This window comes from Chinchilla lanigera, unplaced genomic scaffold (assembly GCF_000276665.1).
Source record: "Chinchilla lanigera isolate Chin_1 unplaced genomic scaffold, ChiLan1.0 scaffold00028, whole genome shotgun sequence".
In the NCBI taxonomy this organism is placed as follows: Eukaryota; Metazoa; Chordata; class Mammalia; order Rodentia; family Chinchillidae; genus Chinchilla; species Chinchilla lanigera.
In genome coordinates this window covers 11,793,533-11,799,978 of record NW_004955429.1, presented here as the reverse complement: position 1 = coordinate 11,799,978, position 6,446 = coordinate 11,793,533, and positions in this window count along the sequence as shown.

Genomic DNA, 6,446 nt, shown 5'->3' with positions numbered 1-6,446 from the left:
GTTTTTCTCCGGTACCGGGAACCGAACTCACGACCTTGCGCTTGCCGGACAGGCGCTTTGCCGCTGAGCTAAATCCCCAGCCCCTGGAAGCTAAAGTTTCTTAAGCCATGAGGTAACTGGCTTGTATTTTTAGTGATATTGTCAGAAAGCATTGAAGGTAGTTATTCAAGATAAGAGAATCCAGGAATGATTTAACTAGTTATAAAGTGACTGCAGTAGTCCATGAAGAGATGCTGAGGGCTTCATTAGAGCAGTAGCAGTGGTGTTTTCAGGAAGGGGCAGATTTCACATTTTAGAAGTTGAATAGGTGAGACTTGGAGATTTACAAAAAGATCATAACAACTTGGCTTAAACACAGTGTTATTTCTGTCAGAAATCTCACCAGGTCAGTTCATAGAATGAGGAAGATGATCTGCCCTTGCATCTGACTTACTGGAAGAAATAACAATGACATTTTATGGTATGAACTTTGAGGGCCTTTGGGCAGTGGATAGTATATTTTCCATGCAGGAAGGCCTTGAATCATTGCAAGTGTAAGGATGGACTGTGGTAGCTAGTAGGCTTCAAGATGGCAACTAATGATTCATGCCTGTTCATATTCATGCCCTTGAAATATCATTGAAAAGGGCTGAATTGTGTGGTGAGCACAATATTGTACGAGCAGTGAGATATGGTTTCCAAATATAGGTCATTACATGTATTGCAGTTTTTGCCTGATATTCTGGCTGTTGTTGAAAGCCAACTTCCACACTGAGAGGACATATGAGTTATCTGTGAGAGGCATACATGGACAAAGAAGAACTGTGACTAGATATTTCCATCCTGTATCCTAATCACATTTCTTAGTGGAGGTCTGATATAGGCAAAGAGTATTAGGCTTTCACTGGAGTTCTGCTGTCAGTAACTCTAACTTCCAGCTTCTTTTGTTTTGCTCACTGCATGAAATAGATGTTTGGAAATGCTGCCAAAAAGAATTTTTGACTCTCAAACTTTGTCTTAGATTAATGATTTCTAAATATGAGCATGTTTCTTCAGTATCTCAATGGAACTGACAAAGCAGATAATCAAATATTACCTCTGATTGCCTGAGAGGTTGTAATTTGGTCCAGGGTAATTTGTAGAAAGAAATACTTGTAGACTTTAATCACCAACAGTTTACAGTAGCTTTGGGATCGATACATTTACTGGATAAATAAGAAGAATCTAGATGGAAACATGTACTCCTTATTTGATAGGCACTAAAATTAAAAAAGCACTTGGCAGCATCATACTTAGTGAAGAAATTTAGAAGATTTTCTGTTTAGATTGGCATGAAAAGGAAGATGCTTGCATATAGTCACTTCTATTCCGTGTCATAATGGAGTTACTATTCAGCAAGGCAGAAGACAGAAAAGAAAGGAAGAACAGTACGGTTGAAGTAAAGTAATCATTGTCCACCACCTGTCCCATGTTTCACTTCAGGGTTAACACTTTAGAGACTTCTGTAGTACATTTGACTTTAATGCTCAGGGTCTCTGTTGTTACTTATGGTTTCTTTGGAAGCTTGTCCATCTGAAACCCCTCATAGCTCCTATCCCATCTCTGCTGAAAAGACTGGGGCCCCACTAAATGCATATGGAATTCAGCTTTACTGTGATTGTATAGTGGTTAGTACTCTGCCTTGTGGAATTCAGCTTTGTAATTTTTGGCAACTTGATATTGAACTTCTGTACTGTGGAAGAGGAAGAGCGGTTTTTGAGGGGGTTAAGCTTAGAAACTTGTTGGACTTGGACAACCAGAAAAAAAAGTTCTGTATGTTTTGAACTGAGCAGTAACAAAACTGGATACAAAAGTCAGTTTTCTCAATTAAGATTACCTTTAACTTAATCCCAGACTGTCTCTGTAATTGTCTGGGTTCTCTTAATTAGGATTTTAAATATCCACCAGTGGTCCACATGTTGAAGACTTGGTGCTGTTGAGAGGTGGTAGAACCTTTAAGATGTGGGGCCCCTTGAGAGGTGCTTGGGTCATTGGGAGTGTGCCCCTAAAGGACACTGTGGGACCCCCTTCCACTTCTCACACTCTTTCCTGATTCATGGCCATGAGATGAGTAGTTTACTTTGCTATGTACTCCCGTCCTGATGTGCTTCTTTTCCAGAAGTCCAAAAGCCACAGGACAAATCAATAATGGACTACTAGAGCTTCTTAAGCTGTAAATCAAAATAAGCATTTCTTCTTATGAAGTTGATTTAGCTCAGATATTTGTTATAGTAATGAAGTGATGAATAATGCGAAGGTGTCCAAATTTGCTTGCTTCAGACTTGGTGTTAGAATAAGCTCAAGTCCAGCCTGGGTAACTTACCAAGACTCTATCAAAATAAAAAATAGAAAGTGCTTGGGCTGTTGCGTTATCACTAGACTGCTTGCCTAATATTGCAAGATGGTAGGTTTGGTACTAACACACAGAGAAGGAAGTGTTGTCTCATCAGTAACTCCCTGGTTCAGTTAGTGTCATGCTCAGCATGGTTGCTCTCCAGGCAGATCAGGTTTGCTGAAGAAGGAATGACTTCTGCCCAGACATTTCATGGATTCTGTAGCTGTAAGAAGGAGGCTTAGGTGGGCCTGGGGCCTAGACAGACATACAGATGGATGGACAGACAGACAGATAGAGATCTGGCTCACCTCAGTACGCTCCAAAGCAAATGATAGCAAAACCTCAAGACTTCTTCCATTGTCTTTGATTTTTATTTTTGAAATACATTATTATAAAAATTTCAACCATGGAAAAACAGGACTAATAAATTTATCACCAGTGTTTATTAAGTAAATCATGGGTTGAGTTTCATCTCTTTTTGATACATTTTAAAATGCAAATTACAGACATTAATATTTACCCGTAATTATTTCACGTATCTTTAAAAATTAAAACATTTTTCTATATTGCTTTATTATTTTTTATTAGTACATGTTTGCAAGACATAATGATTACATTCATTGTGATGAATTTGTACATTACATACACACATATATATATATATAAAACACATCTCAATTTCCTCCTTCCCCTCCATCCCCATTAAAATTTTTTTTTTTGCTACCATCAGATTTAGCTTTTATGAGTTATGCTCCTGTACACATGGGTATGGATGTATTACATGTAACAAATTTAATAGTTTCCTAAAATAACAATATCTGCCTTCACCCCTGTCTCTGTTGAATTCCATGTGCTTTTTAAAGTTAGTTTCAGGCCATGTTTCAATCAACAACAGTATATTATATTTCTCTACAGAATATTTAAATGTGGGACATTCCTCTCTCTTTTAGTTTTCTTCCTTTAACATTAATATGTTGAAAAGACTGTCTCAGTTTTCCTTTAGTATATCCAATTTTATAAACAAGTGACTATTTTCTGGTTGTGTGATGTACGTGTACCAATGCCCCAAGATGAATGTAATCATTTTTTACTGTAAACATTTGCTAAAAATGAAATTTTTCAATAAAAAAGAACTTCAGCTCACATAAGGAATATTCTATCATAAGTTCTTCAACCTGACAATTTATTTGCCATCTAGATCCCAGATCTAGACAGACAAGCTTCCTAATATTTTTCTAAGTTGGTGGGCAATTTTTTTGTATTTCACACCATTACTAAAGATGTAACCACTTGAGTGGCTGCGTTCCAACTGATGACATCACAGACGTTCAAGTTACACTCTGTGGGTTATTTTCCTGTGTTCTACTCCTTGATTTTTAATTCCAGTAAATATTGGCTGTTGATCTCATTTTGGGATTTCGATTCTGCCATTCCATCAACAGGTGGTGCCATTGTACTATAGTTTGAATTTTAAGAAAGGAAAAATAGCCCTTTGTGTTGCAACTACATGCATCTCGCATTTTGTAGGTACTTTGGTCACTGCTTTTGCACCCTAAGAGAAATTAATTTTAGAGTTAAGAAAATGTACATGGTTAAAATTGTATTGCAAAACAAAACTGAGTAGATTCTTCTAATGTATAATTCTAGAAACTGTAGGACTTTTGTGTGCTATTATGTCTAGAAAGCTATTAATAACCAATATAATATTTATAACAGGTAAAAAATGTTTTGACAACTAGAAATTTGTTTTAATACTTTAGATCGTGACCATTTTCATTTTATATAATTAAAAATGTTGTGTATTTGTAAAAAAAAAAAACCCTCCATCTTTTTATTTTAAGACAATACCCAATAGCTTCTTGTGTTTCTTCTTTCATAAATACTATTAAATATAATATTGGTAACAGCTCTTCCAAGAGACCTCTTCATAGTTAAGTTTACCAGAAACAATATCCTAGAGATTTCTTCTACGCTGTGGCAAGTCAGTCGGGAAAAGCTTTGGATAGGTAACCCGATATGCCCTTTCCTGAAGAGGACACGACTCCCACATTCCTAGCTCTGCCTTCTGTTTACTATGTGAGTGGAAAATGCTCTTTGCTCAAGGGTAGTTGTCAAAGTCACAGCATGATCACAGAAGGTGGTAATAAGAAGTTGGCACAAGTCACTGACAGAGTGATTGATTCACGGCTTCTTGTGATTATCCTTAGGGATTTCAAAAGCAGTAAGCTTTTCCAAGCTAATTAATCCTATGTTGTTGAAATGGATTATCTGAAGGAAAAAAAAAAGCATTTGAAAACAATACAGTTCTTGAACAATACTAAAACTGTAAACAACTCAAATATCAAGAATGAAATAAATGCATTTGGAAACATTTGGATCAATTAGATGGGCAGGTCAGTAGATGGAAAATTGACTTTCTTTTTTTATTTTAAAGAGAATAAAAATTAACTTTCAAAGTAGAAAAACAGTATATCTTGGAGCAGAGTGTAAGTTAGGAGATATATGTTAAATGATGCAATTATCAATACATGAGACATTTTACTAATAAAGTAGGAAATATTCTTAAAATAATTTATTTAGTCTAACTTTTCCTCTTCTTTTTGATATTTTTGAGACAGGGTCTTGCTGTGTAGTTCAAACTGGATTTGAATTCACTATGTCGCTCAGCCTGGCCTCAAACTCATGGCTGTCATTTTGCCTCAGCCTCCGAGTGCGAGGATTACGGGCATGCACAATCATGTCTGGGTTGGTCTAATTTTGAATGTGTAACTCTCATATTTTTTATGGTTCGAAGAAACATTTAAAATTTGTTCTCAGATTTATTCTCATTCATTCTTATTATACCACTCTGTAACAATGCCCATTTCACAATTAAGATAAATTTTCAAAAGTTAGCACAGAAAATAAATTCTGGAGCCCAGACTAAAAGCCAGAGCTCAAAATTATGTGCTCTCTCTTGTTGCATAATGTGGACAGGACAGATTAAATTTTAACTATAACTAACTTTATTTGCTCTATGATAGAGTAAGTGAGGAAGCTTAGCAAAACTGGCAATATTTTCTAGAATATTACAAATACTTCTCTTTTTTTGGTACCGGGAATTGAACTCAGGACCTTGCACTTGCCAGGCAGGCATTTGTGCCACTGAGCTGTAACCCTGGCCCCAAATATTACTTTTAGTAAATTGTGAGAATAGAAAATTTGTGCCCTGTTCTCTCCACAAATTGTGGCACCATATTTTTATGTTTTAAGGTTTAGGTTGGTTGGGTAGAATCTCTTCACCTTTCAGAATCTCTCTTTTAGAATCTCTTCAACTTTTCTTCCCAATTTGAGTAGTAAGGGTTGGGAAATAGAATTTTGACTGCAGCAAAAATAAGTAGGGAAACTCAAGACTTATTTTGTTAGTTCCCATGTGCCATTGTACTCTTTTAAGGATTGTTTGCAGTTATTTGTCTATGTATTACTTACTTTCCTCTTTGCTGAGACACCCACAAGTTAAAGGAAGACATGTTTATTTTGGCTCACAGTTTATAGAGGTTTCAGTCCATAGTCAGCTGGCTCTAAGGCAGGTGGCATGCCAAGGGGCATCACAGAGGAGAAACAGTCCATGGTAAAGCAAGCAGAAGGCAGCAAGCAGTAATCCTGCTTTCTTTCATGTCCCTTTATATTGCATTCAGACTAAAAGCTTGTAGGTTAGTACCACTCACACCCAGAGTGGGCCTTCCATTATCCACACCCAGGACTGTAGTAAACCAATTTAGTTATCACATACTCTTAATCCCAGTACAACATACCCTAAATCAGTATTGGCAATCATTTTAGAGCTTTCAATGATACAAACAACCTGTTATGACATGCATGCCATAGGTGTTCCACCACTGCCCTCGATCCAGCCACCTCTGAAAAACTCCACCTATAAGTGCATGAGGCTTTGGTGGGGGGGGTCGCGTCTAGATATAAGCCATAACATTCAACCCCTAACCCCCAAAAGACTCATCTTCATCCCTTTATGCAAAATTTGTTCATTTGAATTCACATTCATTTGTTCATTTCCAAGAGTTGCCAAAATCCTAACATCATCAAATTTCATGAA